A 25,528-nucleotide genomic window follows, 5' to 3' on the forward strand; every position below is an offset into this window, starting at 1 on the left:
TCTCCGGTACACTGGACAGGCATCCACCGCGGGACATGCCTCCGGGGCAAAGTTGGCTTAGGGACTTCCTTGAGAGATTCGGCCTCACTGACATTTGGCGTTTGGCGCATCCTGCAGACATGCAATACACGTTCTTTTCGGGGCCGCATCACTCCTTCTCCCGCCTGGACTATATCCTTTCTCCGTTACACCACGATACAGAAGTCCGAACTGTAACACACCTGGCCCGGGGCATCTCCGACCACTCACCAGTTATGGCCCATCTTACCATCGGAAATAGACGGGAGGGATGCGTAGCACCCATCAATGCATGGCATCTCCGCAGTGAGGATCTCCGTAAGACACTCACCCTCTCCATAGCGAATTATTTCAATAGTAACGACGGCTCCGTGGACTTGGCGGTTACACTTTGGGAGGCCTTTAAGGCGGTCCTGTGAGGGGAGGTCCTCTCGGCGATTGCGGGCCGCCGCAAGGGAAAGAGAGGCAGAGCTTTCTGTGGTCAAGGCAGACCTCAGGTCTCTGGAGGAGATTGCGCGAGGGGAGGATACCCCAGGCGCGCGCCATCGGCTGTCCCTAAAAACCGCTGAATACCAGGCACTTGTCACAGAGGCAGCTAAGAGGTTAGCTGTTGCAAGGGAGGGCAGAATCTATGACCAAGGCGATAAGGCGGGCAAGCATCTGGCCTGGCTCGATAAGAAGCACCAAGCCAGTAAAGTCGTAGCTGAGATCCACACAGCAGATGGCACTATACTTACTGAACCCCACGATATAGCCGCTGAATTTGCCCGCCATTACAAGACAGTGTACACACGGGGGTCTGATCGTCCGGAGGAAGACTCGGTGGCACTCTTGACGGACATCAGGATGCCGGCCCTCTCCGACGCAGAACGTGACCTCTTGGAGGCGCCACTCACCACGACAGAGGTTGAGCACGCTATAGGAGATCTCCGTCCCGGCAAGGCACTTGGGCCCAACGACCTTCCAATTGAGCTCTACAAACTCAAACCCGACGGGATCAGCTCCTATCTTAAAAGAATGTTTGATGAAAGTAGGTCCAGAGGGATTCTGCCTCGCGACCAAAGATTGTCTACGATCGTAGCTATCCCTAAACAGGGCAAGCCCAGGGAGTTTTGTGCGTCGTATAGGCCCATCTCCCTGCTTAATGCTGAACCAAAGATATTAGCAAAAATCCTGGCAAATAGACTCAAGCCAGTCATCTCCACACTGGTCCACCCGGATCAATCTGGATTCATGCCCCACCGCAACACTGCACTGAATCTCCGTCGACTCAATGGTGTGTTGGGGAGGGTTCATACGTTACGCGAGAACGCGGCTGTTGTGTCTCTCGATGCGTCGATGGCCTTCAATACTCTCGAATGGCCGTACTTGATGGCAGCTCTCCACAAACTGGGGTTTGGCCCTAGTTTCATTTCTTGGGTGCGGCTCCTCTACACGACCCACTTGCCCAGGTAGTTGTGAACAACAAGGTCTCGGAGGCTTTCTCCCTCGAGAGGGGGACGCGCCAGGGGTGCCCTCTCTCGCCCCTTTTATTTGCTCTTGCCCTTGAGCCATTGGCCGCCTGGATCAGACAGGATGTATTCCTAAAGGGGCTTCGATGGGCAGATGGTTGGGAGGACAAGATCTCACTGTACACTGACGATATTCTCCTTTACCTCACCCGGCCCCGGAGGTCCTTGATCGGAGCACTGGACATTTTTACTAACTTTGGGAAGAACTCCGGATATAGCATTAACTGGAGTAAGTCCCTCCTTTACGTCCTGCATGGTAGCCCCCCTGTGATTCCACGCGACTGTCCCATTAAGGTGGCCACTGAGGGCTTCACATACCTTGGCCTCTTTATATCTATGGACAAAGCAGTGATGTTCGATAGGAATCTACTCCCGCCCCTTCAGAGACTTAAACGCGATGCCAGCACCTGGAAGAAGCTCCCGGTCTCCCTATTGGGCCGGGCGGCTTTGTTTAAAATTATGGCGCTGCCTCGGTTCCTTTACGCCTTGCAGAATTACCCTGATCTGGTGCCGTCCTCTTACTTCGCGGCTATTGAAGCGGCACAGAGGGACCTTCTCTGGTCCGGTGCTCCCCGCATTGCACTACAGAAATTGACGTTGGGTTGGTACGATGGGGGGATAGCCTTACCAGATATACGAAGATATTACTGGGCCGCGCATCTCTCGGCTATCAACCAAGGTACCTACTGTGATGGTAACGATCCGGGGTATGGTATGGACAGGTGGCTCTTGCCAGGGGGAAATTACGAAGCAGCACTGTATTCCAGGTCTGCCAGACGTGCACTTACCACTCCACTCTGTACAAATATGGCACACTGTTCAACGCAACATGGGCTGGCATAACACCCTCACCATGCCCACCCCGCTCTGGGTCTCTGAACGTCTAGGCTTACTGGGCCGCACCAAGGGGTTCCGAAAATGGGACCTCATTGGTATCTCTCAGGTAAAGGACCTCTGGGACGCTAAAGGGGTGAAATCCTTCGCATACTTGCAAAACACATTTGAACTCGCGACCACAGAACACTTTAGGTACCTGCAAGTCTGGCACTCACTTCAAAAGAACATCCCTCACGGCACAGTGCCCCCTCCGGCTTCCCCCCTTGAGGACAGGCTACTAGACGGTCATATACCGGAACACGCAATCTCACTCACATACAAGAAACTCATCAATAACTTACCTGACCTACTTCTGGGCTTGAAAGGGAGGTGGGAGGCAGATGGTCTGGAGATCGACGAGGAGGAGTGGAGGTGTGCGCTAGCCTCCCCATAAGAGGTGGCAATATCATCCAGACTGAGGCTTATCCAACTTAAAATACTACACAGGGTATACATTTCCAGCACCAGGTTGAAAAGGATGGGTAGGAGCGAGGACGACGGGTGACGGAGGGGGTGCGGAATGGCTGGCTCCTTCTTTCACATGATATGGGAATGTCCGATACTACAGTCTTATTGGGTAAAAGTGATCCGGTGTATACAAGAGTTTTGGGGAGTGGAACTGCGCCAGAGGCGAAACTATGCATATTGAACATGTGGGAGCCAACCGACCTTTCAACAAAAGGGAAGCTCTGGGTGACGCTCGGTCAGATGGTGGCTAAGCGCAACATTGCAAGACACTGGGGAGCAGTTGCACCTCCGGGACTCACAGAGTGGAAGCGGGACATGGACTGGTGCATGCTCCAGGAGAGGAATGTATACATTGCCTGGGATGCCCTAAATAATGGGGGGGCGGTATGGGACAAGTGGAACGAATATAGAGGTCACATCTGTGAACCGCCTCAGCCCCGCAGCTCGCAACTAGAGGCAGAAACCTGAGAGATACGTAAAAGGTGATGTAAATGTCATGTAACCTATTCAATGTTTATTCCCTGTGTGACCTGCTGTGTGTCATCTGGCTTACCATGCAATCCAAATGCCAAAACCAATCAGGTGCAAACTACAAGCAAGTGGAATATTGTATGATACTCCCCCATATCATTTAAGTGAAATTGCACACTTTATGTGGCTTACTCTTTGCCGGTTGTTATTGTACATGATTTTTTAATCATGGGAGGATGTTATGTGCAAGTTCTACACAAGGCACCGCTGTCTTGCCTTTGCACTGTAGTGTAGCACTTCACATTGGGTTACACCAGCATTTTATGCGCTAGATCTTCTGCTGTCATCCCTGGCACACTATTCTGTGTAGATGTAATGCAGTAGTCCATGTTCAAGCAATGCAGCACTGCTATTTTTCATGCAGCATTCTATTCTATGAACAACAGCAAATCTGTGTAAGTGTCTCTTTACACTGCGGTTATTGCTAACTTCTATCCCAGGGCGGGTGTGTGAATACGGTGAATTGTTTTTCACAAAAAAATGTTAAATTTAAAAAATAAAAAATAAAACGACATTTTGAAAATCCTACCCGGTGTTTTACGTGAAACTTGAAACACGAGGACATCACGGCTCACGTTCAAAAGTCACATTAGACACCTGCGGAAGGCTGGCTAAAGGCGACAATGTCTCTTGTGAACTTGGAAACTTATTTCGCCCTAACTAGTCTTCTGTGGGCAAAAAAAAATACAGGGGCATATTACCAAGCAATAGCGATAATTATCGCTATTGCTTGGTTAGAGACAAAAATTTACCGCTGAGCTGCGGCGATTTTTATCGCAGATAAACCTTGGTATTACCAAGGTTTATCGCAAATGCGATAAAAAACGGCCGCAATGCATGAATATCGCTGAAAAGTCAGCGATATTCATGCATTACCGAGCTAATGCTCTTAGCCATGTTATCCACCTCCCATTGGATAACATGGCTAAGAACTGCTCAGGGCAGGTGTTAGCTTTTGGAGATATTCGCGCTTAGCGCGAATATCTCCAAAAGTTGGTAATAGGAGATAGCGATGTTAGCGACTGTTTCCAGTCGCTAACATCTTGGCACGCCCACTTTGCATATCATTAGTGATAAATATCACTGACATGCAAAGTGGGGCCCAAGATGGTCGCTATCTCCTACTAGCTGTCGCTAACTGGTGTTAGCGACAGCTAGGTAATAGGGAGATAATTTTATCTCCGCTTTTTTGGCTTTAAAAGCCAAGAAAGCGGAGATAAACCCCCTTGATAATATGCCCCACATTTCGTCCGTGAAATCTTGCGTAATTTTCGAGATTTTGCAGGCTTGAAAAATATCGCCAAGGGCTACGACCAACTCAGCACAAGTTCAAACACTAATGCACTAAAGCGAATTTCAAGACCACTGTGCAAACCCTGGTTCTCTCTTACATAAATAATAATAACAAAACATTGCCCAAATTAGTCCCAAATAAGACTTTTACACCAATTATGTGCCTACTCCGTACTGCAGTATTCTTCACCAAAGTATTCAAGAATTCAACTGTATGTCACCCTCTAAGAAATATATAAACTGGAATCCTTCATCCTAGAGCTACTACTTTATACAAATCTACAAGGTACCCAGCGCCCTCATCTGGCAGAACACTGAACATCTCAGAGTCACTGCATGGGTGCCAACCACAGACTAACTGCAAATGAAGAATTACAAAAAAGAAGCAAGAACTGACAAAGCCAATAGGTAAGGCTTGGCCGGTGGCTGTCCAGCTTTCTCAATGCTAACTTTATCATTGTTTTTGGAGAAACAAATGTTGAAAAATGTGCCTGCCTCTCATTATTCTAAAAAAATAATTGGCTAAAAGCAAAAAAGAATTTGGTCTCAAAAGGCACACATTACCATAGTAGTATTTAGCAGTTAAGGGAGGTACTTTGTGTGTGAGTGTGCTCTCTGTGAAAGGGCAGAATGCCATTGCTCACAGTGAACCTAGCTAATGGCTGAAGTGGCCTCACCCAGGATCACATGCAGTATGTTGGGTAGAAGAAAAAGATGACTGACACAATAATGTAAATGTAAATGTAGTTGAGCTTATATAGCGCACAGCTACCCGCAGTGGGTGTCCCGGCGCTTGCTTAGGGAACCCTTCCTGGTATTCCCCTGTGAGATAGCAGGGTATCCACAAGGTGAAAGTCAGGCATCCCGCCGCAAGGGGCCGTTGTGGAGATTAAGCAAGCTATTGCCCAGAGTCGCAGAGTGTGAACCCGTGAGTCGAGGAGGCACCGGGGCGAGAATTATCGAGTCCGTGGAATTTTTAGCCCAAGACCCGCCGAGGCGGGGAATTGAACCCTGGTCCAGGACCGATCTCAGCTTCCGGGTCTGCTGCCTCTAACCCCTGAGCCACACTTCTCCAATAAACCAATGGATGAAGAAGGCTGGCTGAAATCATTTATATGTAAGCATATTAAACATACATGTTTAGAAAAGGCAGGTCTTGACTAATACCAGGCATACAAATCAAGAAAAGGCCTTCTGAATCAGTTTACTCAGCATGTGGCCCACAAATCTCTTCCATAAGCATCTCCTCAATGAGTAAGGGTCTCCATTATGTTAAGCCCCTGGGGCATTTACCTGTAATAAAAGAAACATGTATTTTATGTAGCACTCAGGCCACACTTCTGCCATTTCTAAGCAATCCAAAGAGTGGATGTTACATTATGTGAATAATACACTGCCCCACTCCAAATGTACACGACCTTAAATTGTTTGCGTCCCTAGTTTTAAAGCTCATTGCATCAACATGCTTTGCTGTCAGCTGTTTGCAGTATAGAGCCCCCCTTCAGATACATTACCACATTTGCAAGCATCAGTTTGATCCAAACATCCCCTTCACAGAAATGACTTTGGATTATATCAAGGGCTTCAGTTTGCTTGCAAAGCTGGGGAGTTTTACCCAGAGATCATCATAGAACACATTTGCGCTTTAAAAATGTAATATTCTATTGATTTGTATAGTGCACTAATGACCCAAGAGGGTATCCAGGCGCTTGGACAGGTGTGTAGCTGCATGGTCCCCAAGGTGCTTATAGGAAGGGCCAGGTCTTCAGCTTCTTGCAGAACTCAAGCAGTCAGGAGGAGGCTCTGAAGTGTTGAGGGAGGCTGCTCCATGTCTTGGGTGCGATGCAGGAGAATTATCTATTTGAGGTATATGGCTATCTCCATGTTGGGGCTGATCCACATAGGCATGTATCTAAAATAAGAATAACTGAGAATGTTTCTATACAGTTAGTAGAAACTGTGAAAGTTGTGCCCTTAGAAACTTTTACTAATGAAGTGTTGAATGTTTTGGGGCTAGTTCATAGAGTCATGTAAGACAGGGCCCCTGGAATTATGCAATTTTGCTCCCTTGGCGATTTCATCTTGATTATGGATTTACCTCATATGCCACATAATCCATCACCTGCTGCTTAATCTGCAGATTTTAACAAAAAAAATGTTTCTAAGTCACATCAGTGGCGTCACTAGTGGGGTGCGGGGGGTGCGGCCCGCACCGGGTGACACCAACACATGGGGTGACACCAATCTGCACTGCAGCCTCGCCTCTGCTCTCACCTTTACTGTTGCTCCCTGTGCAAGCTTGTTCCATCCTCATGCTGTTCATACTCGCCAGCGTCTCGCAGGAGATCTGCAATGCTTGACTACAATTTTCTTTGCTCACAAGGCAACTCTATAGCAGCCTAGCTCATCTGAGGGTGCATGGTTTCCTATTTTTCAGTATCTTGCAGTCTTCAGTTTTCCAGTGAACCAGTTCCACATTTCAGCTTGCTCTTTACTACAGTGCCACCTGTTGCTAGCACTCTTCTTTATACAAATCCCGGGAAGACAGATGGAGTAAGAGAGAGAGGGAGACAGAGGGAGCTAGAGGGAGTAATACAGAGATAGGGAGCTAGAGAGAGCAAGACAGAGAGAGAGGGAGCAAGAGGGAGTAACAAAGGGAGAGAGGGAGCTAGAGAGAGTAAGACAGAGAGATAGGGAGATAAAGGGAGTAAGACAGAGAGAGAGGGAGCTAGAGGGAGCAAGACAGAGAGAGAGAGAGAGCTAGAGTGAGAAAGACAGAGAGAGAGGGAGCTAGAGTGAGAAAGACAGAGAGAGAGGGAGCTAGAGGGAGTAAGACAGAGAGAGGGAGACAGGGGTAGCTAGAAGAAGTAAGACAGAGAGAGAGGGAGCTAGACGGAGAGAGGGAGCTAGAGGGAGTAAGATAGAGAGAGAGGGAGCTAGAGGGAGCAAGACAGAGAGAGAGGGAGCTAGAGGGAATGAAAGAGAGGGAGCTAGAGGGAGCAAGATAGAGAGAGAGGGAGCTAGAGGGAGTAAGACAGAGAGAGGGAGCTAGAGGGAGTAAGATAGAGAGAGAGGGAGCTAGAGGGAGCAAGACAGAGAGAGAGAGCTAGAGGGAATAAGAGAGAGGGAGCTAGAGGGAGCAAGACAGAGAGAGAGGGAGACAGAGAGAGAGGGCGCTAGAGAGAGCTAGACAGAGAGAGGGAGCTAGAGGGAGCAAGACAGAGAGAGAGGGAGCTAGAGGGAGTAAGACAGAGAGAGGGATCTAGAGAGAGCAAGACAGAGAGAGAGAGGGAGATAGAGGGAGCTAGACAGAGAGAGGGAGCTAGAGGGAGTAAGACAGAGAGAGGGAGCTAGAGGGAGCAAGACAGAGAGAGAGGGAGCTAGACAGAGAGAGGGAGCTAGAGGGAGTAAGATAGAGAGAGAGGGAGCTAGAGGGAGGAAGACAGAGAGAGAGGGAGCTAGAGGGAGTAAGAGAGAGAGGGAGCTAGAGGGAGGAAGACAGAGAGAGAGGGAGCTAGAGGGAGTACGACAGAGAGAGAGGGAGCTAGAGGGAGTACGACAGAGAGAGAGGGAGCTAGAGGGAGCTAGACAGAGAGAGGGAGCTAGAGGGAGTAAGACAGAGAGAGGGAGCTAGAGGGAGCAAGACAGAGAGAGAGGGAGCTAGACAGAGAGAGGGAGCTAGAGGGAGTAAGACAGAGAGAGGGAGCTAGAGGGAGCAAGACAGAGAGAGAGGGAGCTAGACAGAGAGAGGGAGCTAGAGGGAGTAAGATAGAGAGAGAGGGAGCTAGAGGGAGTAAGAGAGAGAGAGGGAGCTAGAGGGAGGAACAAAGGGAGAAAGGGAGCTAGAGAGAGTAAGACAGAGAGATAGGGAGATAAAGGTAGTAAGACAGAGAGAGAGGGAGCTAGAGGGAGCAAGACAGAGAGAGAGAGAGCTAGAGTGAGAAAGACAGAGAGAGAGGGAGCTAGAGTGAGAAAGACAGAGAGAGAGGGAGCTAGAGGGAGTAAGACAGAGAGAGGGAGACAGGGGTAGCTAGAAGAAGTAAGACAGAGAGAGAGGGAGCTAGACAGAGAGAGGGAGCTAGAGGGAGTAAGATAGAGAGAGAGGGAGCTAGAGGGAGCAAGACAGAGAGAGAGGGAGCTAGAGGGAATGAAAGAGAGGGAGCTAGAGGGAGCAAGATAGAGAGAGAGGGAGCTAGAGGGAGTAAGACAGAGAGAGGGAGCTAGAGGGAGTAAGATAGAGAGAGAGGAAGCTAGAGGGAGCAAGACAGAGAGAGAGAGCTAGAGGGAATAAGAGAGAGGGAGCTAGAGGGAGCAAGACAGAGAGAGAGGGAGACAGAGAGAGAGGGCGCTAGAGAGAGCTAGACAGAGAGAGGGAGCTAGAGGGAGCAAGACAGAGAGAGAGGGAGCTAGAGGGAGTAAGACAGAGAGAGGGATCTAGAGAGAGCAAGACAGAGAGAGAGAGGGAGATAGAGGGAGCTAGACAGAGAGAGGGAGCTAGAGGGAGTAAGACAGAGAGAGGAAGCTAGAGGGAGCAAGACAGAGAGAGAGGGAGCTAGACAGAGAGAGGGAGCTAGAGGGAGTAAGATAGAGAGAGAGGGAGCTAGAGGGAGGAAGACAGAGAGAGAGGGAGCTAGAGGGAGTAAGAGAGAGAGGGAGCTAGAGGGAGGAAGACAGAGAGAGAGGGAGCTAGAGGGAGTACGACAGAGAGAGAGGGAGCTAGAGGGAGTAAGACGGAGAGAGGGGGAGCTAGAGGGAGCTAGACAGAGAGAGGGAGCTAGAGGGAGTAAGACAGAGAGAGGGAGCTAGAGGGAGCAAGACAGAGAGAGAGGGAGCTAGACAGAGAGAGGGAGCTAGAGGGAGTAAGACAGAGAGAGGGAGCTAGAGGGAGCAAGACAGAGAGAGAGGGAGCTAGACAGAGAGAGGGAGCTAGAGGGAGTAAGATAGAGAGAGAGGGAGCTAGAGGGAGTAAGAGAGAGAGAGGGAGCTAGAGGGAGGAAGACAGAGAGAGAGGGAGCTAGAGGGTGTACGACAGAGAGAGAGGGAGCTAGAGGGAGTAAGACAGAGAGAGAGGGGGACAGAGGGAGCTAGAGGGAGCAAGAGAGAGGGAGTTATAGGGAGCTAGACAGAGAGAGGGAGCTAGAGGGAGCAAGACAGAGAGAGAGAGGGAGCTAGAGGGAGTAAAACAGAGAGAGGGAGCTAGAGGGAGCAAGACAGAGAGAGAGGAAGCTAGAGGGAGTAAGATAGAGAGAGGGAGCTAGAGGGAGTAAGACAGAGAGAGGGAGCTAGAGGGAGTAAGACAGAGAGAGGGGGCTAGAGAGAGAAAGACAGAGAGAGAGAAAGACAGAGAGAGAGGGAGCTAGACAGAGAGAGGGAGCTAGAGGGAGTAAGACAGAGAGAGAGGGGGACAGAGGGAGCTAGAGGGAGCAAGAGAGAGGGAGTTATAGGGAGCTAGACAGAGAGAGGGAGCTAGAGGGAGCAAGACAGAGAGAGAGAGGGAGCTAGAGGGAGTAAAACAGAGAGAGGGAGCTAGAGGGAGCAAGACAGAGAGAGAGGAAGCTAGAGGGAGTAAGACAGAGAGAGGGAGCTAGAGGGAGTAAGACAGAGAGAGGGAGCTAGAGGGAGTAAGACAGAGAGAGGGGGCTAGAGAGAGAAAGACAGAGAGAGAGGGAGCTAGAGGGAGCTAGACAGAGAGAGGGAGCTGGAGGGAGTAAGACAGAGAGAGAGGGAGACAGAGAGAGAGGGCGCTAGAGGGAGCTAGACAGAGAGAGGGAGCTAGAGGGAGCAAGACAGAGAGAGAGGGAGCTAGAGGGAGTAAGACAGAGAGGGAGCTAGAGAGAGCAAAACACAGAGAGAGGGAGCTAGACAGAGAGAGGGAGCTAGACAGAGAGAGGGAGCTAGAGGGAGTAAGATAGAGAGAGAGGGAGCTAGAGGGAGTAAGAGAGAGAGAGGGAGCTAGAGGGAGGAACAAAGGGAGAAAGGGAGCTAGAGAGAGTAAGACAGAGAGATAGGGAGATAAAGGTAGTAAGACAGAGAGAGAGGGAGCTAGAGGGAGCAAGACAGAGAGAGAGAGAGCTAGAGTGAGAAAGACAGAGAGAGAGGGAGCTAGAGTGAGAAAGACAGAGAGAGAGGGAGCTAGAGGGAGTAAGACAGAGAGAGGGGGCTAGAGAGAGAAAGACAGAGAGAGAGAAAGACAGAGAGAGAGGGAGCTAGACAGAGAGAGGGAGCTAGAGGGAGTAAGACAGAGAGAGAGGGGGACAGAGGGAGCTAGAGGGAGCAAGAGAGAGGGAGTTATAGGGAGCTAGACAGAGAGAGGGAGCTAGAGGGAGCAAGACAGAGAGAGAGAGGGAGCTAGAGGGAGTAAAACAGAGAGAGGGAGCTAGAGGGAGCAAGACAGAGAGAGAGGAAGCTAGAGGGAGTAAGACAGAGAGAGGGAGCTAGAGGGAGTAAGACAGAGAGAGGGAGCTAGAGGGAGTAAGACAGAGAGAGGGGGCTAGAGAGAGAAAGACAGAGAGAGAGGGAGCTAGAGGGAGCTAGACAGAGAGAGGGAGCTGGAGGGAGTAAGACAGAGAGAGAGGGAGACAGAGAGAGAGGGCGCTAGAGGGAGCTAGACAGAGAGAGGGAGCTAGAGGGAGCAAGACAGAGAGAGAGGGAGCTAGAGGGAGTAAGACAGAGAGGGAGCTAGAGAGAGCAAAACACAGAGAGAGGGAGCTAGACAGAGAGAGGGAGCTAGAGGGAGTAAGACAGAGAGAGAGCAAGACATAGAGAGAGGGAGCTAGAGGGAGCTAGACAGAGAGAGGGATCTAGAGGGAGCAAGACAGAGAGAGAGGGAGCTAGACAGAGAGAGGGAGCTAGAGGGAGTAAGATAGAGAGAGAGGGAGGAAGACAGAGAGAGAGGGAGCTAGAGGGAGTAAGAGGGAGAGAGGGAGCTAGAGGGAGGAAGACAGAGAGAGAGGGAGCTAGAGGGAGTAAGACAGAGAGAGAGGGAGCTAGAGGGAGTAAGACAGAGAGAGAGGGAGACAGAGGGAGCTAGAGGGAGCAAGAGAGAGGGAGCTATAGGGAGCTAGACGGAGAGAGGGAGCTAGAGGGAGCAAGACAGAGAGAGAGAGGGAGCTAGAGGGAGTAAAACAGAGAGAGGGAGCTAGAGGGAGCAAGACAGAGAGAGAGGAAGCTAGAGGGAGTAAGACAGGGAGCTAGAGGGCGTAAGACAGAGAGAGATCGAGCTAGAGGGAGTAAGACAGCGAGAGAGGGAGCTAGAAGGAGTAAGAGAGGGAGCTATAGGGAGCAAGACAGAGAGAGGGAGCTAGAGGGAGTAAGACAGAGACAGAGGGAGCTAGAGGGAGTAAGACAGAGACAGAGTGAGCTAGAGGGAGTAAGACAGACAGAGAGGGAACCAGAGGGAGCTAGAGGGAGTAAGACAGAGAGAGGGAGCTAGAGGGAGCTAGACAGAGAGAGGGAGCTAGAGGGATTAAGACAGTACCTAGCGCCATACATTTCCGACAGAGGTGGTCCATGCAGTAAGTCGTGAGGGGGTGACACCATGAGTTACCCGCACCGGGTGACACCAACCCCAGTGACGCCACTGAGTCACATTAATCAAAAAGTTATTAACAAACATGGGGACACATGATCCTGGGCAGTGGAAAGCCCTTCGCAAAGGTCGACTGGTCACCTTTCGGTTGCTGTATTTGGGTGTTAAACTGGTATCAATAAGGTGAAATGTTTGTCCGGGCAGTGTTAATAGTTGTGAGTTTTCCGGGAGAAAGTTACCAGATGGGGTGGCACCTGGTACATGAAGTATTGTACTCTACTAAAGGTGTCATTTAAGTTGACACTATCTATTGGTCTTTACGCCATATGTTTTCCCATTCCTCCATCTTCCTCCCAGTCTTCTTCCACATCCAGGGCTTTAAGTGGGTCGGGTCTCCCTGAGTGTCAGACCTGGAAGGAATTTAAAACAGACATTAGAATGGGTGCCTTTTGCGCTCTCTATTCATGTCCTTAACTTTGCAAGCAAAACATTGACAAATTTCTGACAATGAGGGTAAAAAAATGTTAAGGTGATCATGACGTTCCTTCTTATATTTCGCATGCTTTATTTAATCTTGCATGACGTTCCTTCTTATATTTCGCATGCTTTATTTAATCTTGCATTCACTATGAGTATTTTTTTCAGGATATTGTGTTACTTTTTTCCAGACAGCATATAACTCTTGTCTACCATATGATGGGAACTGAGTTGCATTCAGGTGTTTATAACAGGGCACAATTGAGTTGTGGCTAAAGGCAGTGCGAGTTTCTCTCAGTGCCTGTCAGAGGTAAAAAGTGTTGAGAATGCGTGTTCATCGAATCCTTGGCCTCTCTGCAAAGTGGACAGAGCAGTACTCAGGTATGCCACTTAGAGGTGGGCGAGCCACTCAAAGGGCGAGCTAGGCTCGATCCTGAGGCCCGGCTCGGACTCAGCTTGAGGTCCTGTTGGAACCTTGAGCCCATAATGAGCTAAACTTTGATGTGGCTTCTGCTTGCCTCCCTCCCTCTACCCAGGATGTTACTTTATGGCCAGTGCTCCCTACTTTGGAACTGGGGATCCAGGCTCGAGTCTTGGTTCAACATCCTGTGATTCTGGGCTAAGCACCTATTCTCCCCGTGCCTCTAAAACAAAGAGTGTGACCTAATGGAACTGATGCTCATGTAAAGGGCTCCAGTTTGCACAAAATAAAAACAATGTAGAACAATGCACAGAGGTAAAAACAAAGCTTTAACATAAGAAAAGACAAATAGATACTCATTTACTGACTAATTTGTACACAGTGAAACCAGAAATCTGGATAAATTGCGGCAACCCTTCTTTAATTGTGTTATCTTAGGCAAATATTTTATTTCACTAAAACACTTTTTTGTTCATTTTTGCATGTGAAAGCACATTCAAGTATATAAATTCAGAATGCCAGTTGTACAAAAACCTATTGTGTTTGATTTAATAGAACTACAATGTTGCTATATAATATTATGGGCCAGGTTCAGGGTTTACGTGACAGTTGCCTTGTCTCTTAGTTCACTAATGGTTCATGTTCAAATAACTATCATTTTTAATAAGTACTTCTCAGTGCAGTTTTATAGTGTTAATGTCAAAGATTATGCAAGTTACGGAAACATACCTTTTTGAATTTTTAAGAGACTTTATCATATTTTACATGATGTTTGTTGTATGAATCATATGGCAAACATTTCCAGGACTCACAGGCTCTACGATCCGAACCAGACCCTTGGCTCGGCTCGGGCTCGACTCTTTCTGTTAATTAGTTGGCTCGCCCATCTCTAATGCTAGTTGCAGACTATGCACATTTTATTGCATAGGTTTGAGCCACATTTAATTATATGGACCCCGCCCCTTTCACAGACACCCGTTTTTTTCATCCCACATAAGACCTTGTCTGCAACTCTCTATTCAGGGCCGGCTTTTGGCATGTGTGAGCTGGGCCCAGGCCCAGGGCGCCAGTCTTCAGGGGGGCGGAAAGAACTGGCTGCATAAAGGTTATCAAAACAGCAACAACCCTGCACCTTGGCTCCAGTGATTTCGTTTAAAGTGCTTGTAATCGTTTTTAACATACTACAGAAGCTGTATTTAGCACCCTATAAATTCCCTGCCTTGCCCTCGCATCTATCTCTCACCACCTTTCTACCTGTCAGTCTCTCGCGATATCTGTTTCTCGTTTGTAGGATGCGCTCTAGTCTATGAGCGTGAACGCGATGACGCGTCACGCCATAGACAGGAGCGCGAAGGGCGCGCATGCGCAGTAGGCGCCAGTTTGGAGGCGCGAAAGCGGGGATAACGGAGCTGGCGACCGGAGCAGTCGTGTTAGACGCTCGGCGCCCTCTTGCTTGAGATTTACCTATATATATATAATTGAAATAAAGACAAGTAACTCACCACCTGGACTCTGTGCATATGTGGGGAACAGGATAACATTACATTGGCGACGAGGCTGGGACCACGAACACCAGGCACTTCAGGGTCAGGAGCTGACCCCCCAGGACAGCCCCATATTTACAACAGCAGGACACAGCAACAGAAAATCCAGGAATAAATGAGCAGAGGGCGTGGCAGCAGCTGAAACAACCACGGAAATCCACCTGAGCCTGCTCCAACAACCAGGTCAGTGCTGGGCTAGGAAAAGGGAGCATAGCCAGCACCCTGGCAGCCAAGGGCATTGACCCCAAGTCAGAGGAAGGGGCGCAAACGGACGACCCCACACAGACCAGAAGGGATAGCACGCCGGGCAGTCCCAGAGGGCAAGGGAACACGGCAGAGAGTGCGGGAGCATCCGGTGGACTCAGTCAACACAGTGCCCAGGGGGTAGACCCCAGAGGTGAAGCCAGAATGGCAAATCAAGCGTCTGCTCTGATGGCCCCAGTCCCATTCCTGCCTAGACCGGGCGAACCGCAGTTAAAATGGGAGGACTGGAAGGATTATTTTCAAAACTATATAGAGGCACTCGAAGATGAGAATGAAGGGGAATTCACCTCGGAAAGGAAGAAGAGACTACTGCTCCACAACCTGGGCCCGGAAGGGGTGAGAGTGTTCAAGAATCTGGTGCCCAAAAAGAGGGGAGTGAATGAGACAGATGTCTTCAAAAACGCCCTGGATGACCTGGACAGCCACTACCGCCCAGCGGTTTGTGTCTCCATAGACAGGTATAATTTCCAGCAGCGGAAGCAGGAGGCTGGTGAGTCGATTGATGATTACGTGGCGGCGCTCCGACGCCTGGCCATCACGTGCCAGTATGGAGGGCTTCAGGAAGAATATATAAAAGACCAAATTGTTATGCACACCACGTGCAGGTCGGTCCAGGACAAACTGTGGGCGCAGAGCGAGACGTCCCTTAAAGAAGTGGTGGCGATGGTCAAAAAGGCTGAAATGTCACGACGCGGTGCGGAGGCAGCAAAACGGGAGAACGCGCCGAGGCAAATGGTGAACAAGATAGAAGATGCACCCCAGCCTGGGAGAGCCAAGGGAGGATATGGAGATCAGAGGAAGGACTTGAGATGGACAGGGAAGCAGGCAGGCCGCCCTAGTACAGACAACAAGTTTGCGTGTTATAGATGTGGCAGCACGGCACATTCGGCGCAGGATAAACGCTGTCCCGCGTTTCGCGCCAGATGCTCATTTTGCGGCCTGGTCGGCCATTTTGAGAAAGTCTGCCGCAAAAAGGGGAAGAAATCCACGGTCAAGTGCGTCGAAGCGGCAGCAGCCGACGTCAGCGAGGAGGACGATTTGGATGACGACGACTTGGTGTTGTGCATCGAGGACCAGGTACTTGAGGTGACGGGGAAGCGAAGAGACAAGCCTCGCACGGACATGCTGATAGGGGGAGTGAAGGTACACGTGGCCGTCGACTCAGGATCTCCTTGGACCATCGTGCAAAGGTCCATATGGGAGGAAGACTTTGTGCCTGTAGTGGGGCCAGACCTATGGCCACCGGACATCAGACCCATCTCGTACACGGAAAATGCCATTCCTTTGGTGGGGTGTCGAGACTTCAACTTCGAATTTAGAGGGAGGTCAGCCACGTGCACCCTGTATATAGCGGAGAGAGGACCTTCAGTGCTGGGGTGGAGAGATGCAGGCGATCTGGGGATCATACTCAACCCGGGAGGTAAGGAACAGATTCTCTTGACAGACGAGTGGCCCCTCACGAGAGAGGAAGATTGGAAGTCGGCATACCCCAAAGTTTTCGACGGATCAGTGGGAAAACTGGACAAGTTTGTTCACAAAATGGTCCTCAAGGAGGGTGCAGTACCGGTGGTGCATAAAGTCAGGAACATTCCCATATCCACCAGCGGAGCAGTACAACAGGAACTCCGGAGGCTAGAAGAGCAAGGTGTCATAGAGCCGGTGGATAGTGCAGAGTGGCTATCCCCCTTGGTCGTGGTCAAGAAGCCAAATGGGCAGGTACGGCTCTGCGTTGACCTCCGCGAGCTCAACAAAAGTCTCATCGTGGAAAAGTTTCCCCTTCCCAGAATCGAGGAGATGCTCGCCAAGACCAAAGGTGTGACGCACTTTTCCACCATCGATCTCACGTCTGCGTACTACCAGATAGAGCTGCATCCCTCGAGCAAGAAGTACACCGCTTTCATCACTCCATTTGGGTGCTACCAGTTCCGGAGGATGCCCTTTGGCCTGGCATCCGCAGCGGCTGTTTTTCAGAAGCTGATGCACCGCTTGTTCAAGGACATTCCTGGAGTACAATACTTTCAGGATGACATCTTGGTGATGGGCTCGTCAAAAGGTGATCACGACAGGAAGTTGCGGAGCGTGCTGGAAGTGTTGCAGAACAGAGGGCTAACGGCGGAATGGAGTAAGTGCAAGATAGGGACCCATTCGGTGACATACTTGGGGCATGAGATCAGCACGAGCGGAATTTCACCCAAGGAACGAAATGTGACGGCCATAAAGGAGGCGAAGGCACCCAGCTCCAAGGAGGAGGTGAGGTCGTTCCTGGGAATGGCCGAGTATTATAGTAAATTCGTGAGACACTTTGCCACCCGGACATACAGAATGCGACAACTCATCAGAGACAAGACCAAGTTTGAGTGGGACGCAGAGGCGCAAGAGGAGTTTGACACCATCAAGACCTGCATTAGTCAAGCTATTCCGTTGCAAGGGTTCGTTCCATCGGGCCAGACCGTGGTAACCACCGATGCCAGTGACAAGGGCTTGGGGGCGGTCTTGGCTCAAGTGAGAGATGATGGGGCCACTGAGACGATCTGCTTCGCGTCCCGTGCGCTGTCTCCGACGGAGCAACGATACAGCGTAATCGAGAAAGAGATGTTGGCAGTCACCTGGGCCTTAGGTAGATTCAGACAGTTCGTTTGGGGTACGAGATTCAAACTGCAAACGGACCATAAACCCCTCATCAAGGTCTTGACTTCCTCGGGGCATGAGACGGCGACCCCGAGAATAGCCAAAATGACTCTGAAGTTACTCGATTATACCTACGATGTCGAATATCTGCCGGGAACACAGAACAGGGTAGCGGATTATCTCAGCAGGGCTGCCGCGATGGAAGTGGCGCCAGAGGAAGCCCTGGATAAGGAAGAGATGGTGGCAAGCATGGAGGACTATGAGAGTTCGATAAGTGCCCAAGAATGGGAGTCCGCCTATGATGAGGACATGGAAAAAGGGGAGATTAAGAGATACTTAACATCGGGCTGGCCTGACAAAAGGAAGCTCACTGATGGAGTACGAAGGTTCTATGAAATTAGGGAAGAACTGTCCCTGAGTGACTCTGGGGTGTTTATCTATCGGGGCGAAAGAGTTGTGCCGCCGGATTCACTGATACCCAGATTACTAACTCTACTACATGAGGGCCACCTAGGTATTGTAAAGACCAAGGCACGCGTCAAGCAGATGTATTGGTGGCCAGGCATGGACGTTCACATTGAAAGGCAAGTGAGGGAGTGTGGCCAATGCCAGGGCGCTGACAAAGTGCTGAGGCCTCTCCGACCGGCCATGGGGAAGTTCGACACGCCACAGGGACCTTGGGAGAATGTGGCAATCGACATATTGGGACCGGTCCTGGACAGCAAAGGTGTGAACAAGTACTTGTGTGTGGTGATGGATAAGTACTCAAAATGGCCTGAGGTGGACATTCAAGAATCCATGGACACTGACACGATTTTGAGATTCCTGACTTCAGTTTTCTTAAGGGAAGGCATTCCCAAAACCATCCTTAGTGACAATGGCCCGCAGTTTGTCTCGGACAAATGGACTAGGTTCATGAGAAGGAATGGTATCGAATCCAGACACACGGCAGTGTATCATCCCGCATGCAATGGCCAGGTGGAGCGGTTCAACCGCGTGCTGATGGGCTCCATACAGGCGGCCATCATGCAGGGAAAGGATTGGGAGGTTGAAGTAATGAGCATGCTGTGGTCTTACAGGATCACCCCCACGGCTGTGGGGTACAGTCCATTTCAAGTGTTGAGAGGACGGCATCCGTTCACACGAGACAATGTTGTGTGGCGGGAAAAGACCATTACCAGTAAATGGTCCCCTGCGGTGGTCCAACACAACTTGGAAAAAGCCCAGAAGATTTATGCTGCGAATTTCGACAAACGTCGGAATGTGAAAGGAACAGAGCTGGAGGAAGGAGAGTGGGTTAGGGTCAAACTCCCTACCCTTCAAAAGAAAGGCGACAGCAAATATAGTCAGCCTCTACAAGTCAAGGAGGTGAGAGGTAGAGCAGCTCTCCTCAGCGATGGCAGAGTGTGGTCCCAAGACCGCATGGCTAGAGTAAACAGGATTGTTGTATGGCCCAAGCTGGAAGAGACAGAGGCACAGAAGGACTTCCACGAGAGCACGCCGCGACTGGAGCAAGCTGATGAAGTGTTGCCCGAGGAAACAGGAGACAACAGTGAGATGGACATTCCCGGCGCAGGGCGCGCAGTCAGAGAGGTCACTCCGGCTGGAGTAACTCAGAGTGGAGATTGGAGAGATGGTGCGAGACCAGGCGGAGACAGAGAGGTGGAAGAGAGCATGCCGGTAAGACACACCCGTAGTGGCCGGGCAGTTACAGTGCCCTCAAGATATAGAGACTATGAAATGGGTGGACATTAATGATAGTTGGCAACCTGGCCGCCAGCCAGAGAACATTGGGACACTTTGTGCTACTTTGTGGTGGTTGAATAGTTAAATGTGTTTACTGTTAAAAAGGGGAGATATGTAGGATGCGCTCTAGTCTATGAGCGTGAACGCGATGACGCGTCACGCCATAGACAGGAGCGCGAAGGGCGCGCATGCGCAGTAGGCGCCAGTTTGGAGGCGCGAAAGCGGGGATAACGGAGCTGGCGACCGGAGCAGTCGTGTTAGACGCTCGGCGCCCTCTTGCTTGAGATTTACCTATATATATATAATTGAAATAAAGACAAGTAACTCACCACCTGGACTCTGTGCATATGTGGGGAACAGGATAACATTACATCGTTTTATCTGCTCTTCTTTTCAATCTCTCTTGATCAACTGCTCTGACATTTCTCTGAAAACCACTTCTTGCTCAGTATGTTTCCTCGCAGTACTCACTTCTTGGTATTTGCTGCCATCTCGTGGTGAAACGGCAGTACAGCGAAATACTGACAAGCAAACCAGTCGCTGAGTAGAATGCGATTTCACACGATTCCATATTTTTGAACATGGTAGCTCTGCGTCACTGTTTAATCAGTTTCCTGTGCATCGTCAAATTAGGTAACAACGCCCAGAAATGGTCCGAAACACAGAGAGGCATTCATCAAGATTACGCAGTATTAACATACACGTCACCCTCTCATTTTCACTTCCTGGTGCCATGTTACATAACTAACTTTTGTGCCCAGTTTGTGCAACTCTGGGCCATTTTAATATCACAGAAGAAGCCGCAGATGCTTGAGTGGCCCATTCTGTACTCCATGCAACTGAAGTAACCAAAACCTTTGCTCTTGAGCACAAGCTGTATTACCAATGTAGAGATAAAAGGGAAAACAGGCGCTCACACAGAAAAGAGCACTCTGCGTGACCTGGGTCAATTTGTACAGTGCCGCAGCCTAAAGATGCCTTTTGGTCCCAGGAACCCAGCAGGTACATTTCAGCAGCTCAGCTCAGTCGCACTCTGCACTCACCAGCACCTTCAACATCAGTCTCTTTCACCAACTTTAAATATTATGGGGTAGATTTTACATTTTGCGCTGGGTAAACCAGCACAATCTTTTTTATAATACCAATTTACTTTCCAGCGCAAAACTTGTTTTGCATTGGAAAGTACCCTACAAGTAACTCAAGCATTACATTGTGTTACTTAGCGCCAAGGGGGCATTACATGGGTGTTACATGCAACCTATATTTTAATCAAAAGAGGGAGGGGAAAGAGAGAGTGTCCCGCGGGACACAGGGAGCGGATTCAGTCTCCCCTAGTCATATTTTATAAACATAAGTAATCCACCCGAAAGGTATACAGTGGAACCTCATTCAGTCTTACTACTGATGTGGTTCCTACTTTGGTGGGAAGCACATTGTGTTTTTAAAATACCCCTCTCACACCAAAAGAGCCCTTGGTGTCATGCTTCATCATAGGGGTCTTCGCACCCCTCTAGGGAGTGCGGCGTCCTAATAACCAGCGAATATGCGGGAGCACTTGATGTGACCTCTATGTGTAGTGTGTGAGAGAGAGTAGAAGTGGGTGGTAGAGTCAGAGGTGAATTGTGAGTGAATGTTAAAAAATACCTGGCAGGTAGGACTAGAAAGAATTTTAATAAACCCCCTGCTGGTATTGATAAAAGACGTGAGGCAGAAGATTAAAATGTATTAATGAACAAAAAGCCTCCTATGTGTCTGTGTCAACATGTTTCAAAGTTGGAAACTTCTTCATCAGGACGGGTACACAGATCCCTACCCTGCTCACATACAGACAGTGAAATACTATCAGCACATAGGGAATGCTATGTGTATGTTTTATATGAGGTAAGCCTAATCAGCTCGATATGTAGACAAGATACTATCTTGATCTTTTTTGCAAACCAGTGGTTTCAGGCCTCATGCGCCACCAGAGAGAAAAACGTAGGGGACTCTGTGCTTTAATCGAGCACTATATGGGAGGACAATACCTCAACCGACCTCACCCGACCGTCCCCTCCACGCCTTCGTGTGATCCAGGGAGCCGTGGAGGGGACGGCCGGGTGAGGAATTATCGAGTGATAGAATATGGAATTCCTATCTACAAGCAGGTAAGTACAAAAATATCGAATCCTGAATATCATTGTAAATAATATAGTTTGCTAAAATATTGACTTTTTTAAATGTCTTAAAATTAATTAAGTAATACATATAATTAAGTAAAACATACTTAAAATAATTAAAAAACTTTACAATTAATACATAATAAATGTAATATAAAAGAAAAATTAAACATGCATTTTTATTTTCTATTATAATATTAAAACATTATTCATATTTTTAATTATTAAATATAAAAACCATAATTTTAAATATACCTACATATATATCTATAAATAAACCTATAATATTATTATTTAAAAAATCAAATATGATAAGGTTAAACATTAAAATAAATATATACATTTTTTAAATAATATTTTACACTACATTAAATATAACAATACTAAATACATTGCATAGCGTAGGATAAAATTACCATTTCCACTCGAAGTGGTACAGTAGGGAAAGTGTTTCATAGTGGGTGGGTAAAAATTACTATTCCCACTCCAGTGAGTACAACAGTAGGGAAAGTGTTGGATAGAGGGCGGGTAAAAATTACTATTCCCTCTCCAGTGAGTGCAACAGTAGGGAATGTGTTGGATAGCGGGTGGGTAAAAATGACTATTCCTATTCCAGCGAGAGCAACAGTAGGGAAAGTGTTGGCTAGCAGGTGGGTAAAAATTACTATTCCCACTCCAGTGAGTACAACAGTAGGGAAAGTGTTGGATAGCGGGAGGATAAAAATTACTATTCCCACTCCAGTGAGTGCAACAGTAGGGAAAGTTTTGGATAACGGGTGGGTAAAATTAATATTCCTATGCCAGTGAGTGCAACAGTAGCTAAAGTGTTGGATAGCTGGTGGGTAAAAATTACTATTCCCACTCCAGCGAGTGCAACAGGAGGGAAAGTGTTGGATAGCGGGAGGGTAAAAATGACTATTCCCACTCCAGTGAGTACAACAGTAGGGAAAGTGTTGGATAGCAGGTGGATACAAATTACTATTCACACTCCAGTGAGTGCAACATTAGGGAAAGTGTTGGATAGCAGGAGGGTAAAAATTACTATTACTACTCCAGCGAATGCAACAGTAGGGAAAGTGTTGGATAGCAGGTGGGAATAATTTAATATTCCCACTCCACCAAGTGTAACAGTAGGGGAAGTGTTGGTTAGCGTAGGGTAATAATTAAGTATACCCACTCCTGCAATATAATTAACATTAATTAACAAGTACTTTTTTTTTCAAAATTAATTTACCTCCCACCATTTTCCCCTATAAACATCACCTACAATATTGTAAAATATTAATAAATGTACATAATTAATTAACAATTATTTAATTAACTAAAACAATTAACAATAAAATGAATAAACATCAAATCTAAATGAATTCACCCAATTAACACAATAAAATTACTTTTAATGAATATAATATAAAAAATAATAAAAATTACATTAAAACTAGATTACTTCCTACCCAACTCCCCTATCAACCCTCAACCCACTCTTAAAAAAAGTACACAATTAACATATTTACAAATTACTTATTTTTATTAATAACTAAATAATTACGAAGTAATAAATAAATAACACAATTAACATAATTACCAATTAATTGTTATTAATCAAATTATAATTAATTAGTAATAAATTAATTCACTTAATTAACACGATAAATTAATGAATACTAAATTATTAATTAATAAAATAATTAATTAACTAATTACAATTAAATGACTTCCCACCCTATTCACCTATAAACCCATAACCTGCTAAAGAATTAAATTACGCAAAAAGTAATTAACATATAATTAATTAATTCTAAATCATTCTTAAAAAATCTATTATAATTAAATTACTTCCCACCCTATTCCCCTATAAACCCACAACCCGCTACGGAGTTAAATTACACAAAAATAATTAACATAAAATTCATTACTTTAAAAAATTCAAACACACATTACAAAAATAATACATACTTTTAACACATATACGAACACTTAAAACACAAAAATAAAATTCAATATTGTTAACAACTATATTATGACTGTCGATATTACTAACTTCGATATTATGACAAAAGATATTTCTTACCTGCATTTCGATATTCTGCACCACTATATTTTTGACAGTCGATATTCTGTCCACTCGATATTTTAAACTCGATATTTTGCCATATCGATATCTAAAATTAAATATTTTGACTGTTCATCAGTACTGATCTCATGTGGTGCACATTTTGCGTGGATCCTCGATTAGATTTTTTAATGGTAAAACCCACATATTTGTCTGCACCTATTTTTTAAAACATCAGAAAGCATGTTGGCAAAAACACAGCCATATTTTTTCCTGTCTTTCATGTGCAAATTACATTGTCCTCCAGCCTTATGTCGACATTTCTTTCCTGTGCATAACACTTGGTCCTGGTGGTCCGGATACCTAACATTCTTTACTGTGGCCACCCCTATAAACATCTTGCATCCTTTGCTACATTTATCCTAGCTTCAGCAATCGTTCCTTTGAACTCAAGTGCAGTGCCATAACACCCCACAACCTCTATGCATTTCTGACCATATGCCATTATTGAATGTCAGATTCCTGTGACTCTTTGTCCTTGTAGGTCTGTTCTATGTACTCCCCAATTACTTTACAGAGTGCACCTGAATCTGCCATCTTAATTACACTATCGCCTCCCACCATAATATTCCAAAATTGAGCATTAGTTTCCACTTCTACCGACCCCTCACTTTTGTAATAAGAATACTTCCTCCTCTAGAAGGACTCAGTTTTCTGCAATATTGACTGCCTTACCTGTTTGTTCTACCTCTTAAAATCCAGGATAATGCTCCTTCTGTGTACATTTCCTACACAATTAAAACACAGGCATGTTGGAAGCTCCATTGAAGACATGGTAGGGCTCCGGTCTTCTAGGGGCTGATAGAAGCACTAAGCAGCCACATTCTAATGTTTGGTCACAGCTTTTGCTATGAACAAAGGTCTCACAGAGCTGAGGGGATTTCAATCCCCTTGGACATGGTGAGCTCTTTGTTTTACAAATTAGAACATTCTGCCCTCTAGGGGCGGAATGTTCTAATAGCCTTAAAGCTCTCTGTAGCGGGATCTATGGGCCATTAAAGGCCTGTTCCTTAGAGCCCACAGCACTGGGCTCTAAGGCTATAATAGAATGTTTCCAGGCAATCTCTATCTGTTTTCATGTGCCCTCTGAGTCCACATCTAAACCACACAACATCTCTGGCACAACATTACTCTTTCAATTATGTCCCCTACTTGTACCGTTTAAACACTCCAGGTTAGACCTAGCATCTTTCTTTCTAACTGAGCTAAGGACACTACTACTATCTGTGCCAAAAGATAAATCTATAATGTCTTGTGACATTTCATAAGTTCGTTTAGCAATCTGTACTGCCTTGTTTAAGGACAAGTTCATTGTGAGAGAAAATGTTCTCTCACCTCAATTTCCTACACACAGGACCCCAGACTCCTCAATTCATTTTCCTTGTCCTACCTTATCTTGGCTGCGGGGGTTAACAACTTTGTAGTGATCTGAAACAATTCATAGGAGCTGTGTCCCTTTCCATCAACTTTCCAGTCTTCAGCCAGACTGTTCTGCCCAACTGCCCCACTGTAGATTTAGCTTTCTCATCACTCTTAGCGCCAAGTTGTCCCTCTGCCTCGCCCATCAGTCACCAGTGAAATCATGAAGAGTTCATGTCTTCAGCATTCCATCCTCGTCGCCAATTCTTGTACCCAGGAACGACAGCACAGCAGGCTTGGAGAGTTGAATTATTTATTACCTCAAGTTTCCTAACTACAAGAAGAGCGCAGCTATCCCTTGGCCAGCACAAACGTAACTGACTTCACTCGAAAGCTTGCGAGTCATCAGGAACATGGAATGCAGGCCAGTCCTTCTCTCCATGTTCTTACAGAAGATTCCTACATAGAAACTTCTCATGTACAACAACACACTGCAGGTTAGGCACCTGGGACCTTTAGTTTATAGCAGGTGAGGGATGCTGGAGCAGCTGCCTCCTCCTCCTCAAACCCACATTCTGGAACTATACACAGCACA

The sequence above is a fragment of the Lissotriton helveticus genome, chromosome 5_1, assembly GCF_964261635.1.
Source record: "Lissotriton helveticus chromosome 5_1, aLisHel1.1, whole genome shotgun sequence".
Lineage (NCBI taxonomy): Eukaryota > Metazoa > Chordata > Amphibia > Caudata > Salamandridae > Lissotriton > Lissotriton helveticus.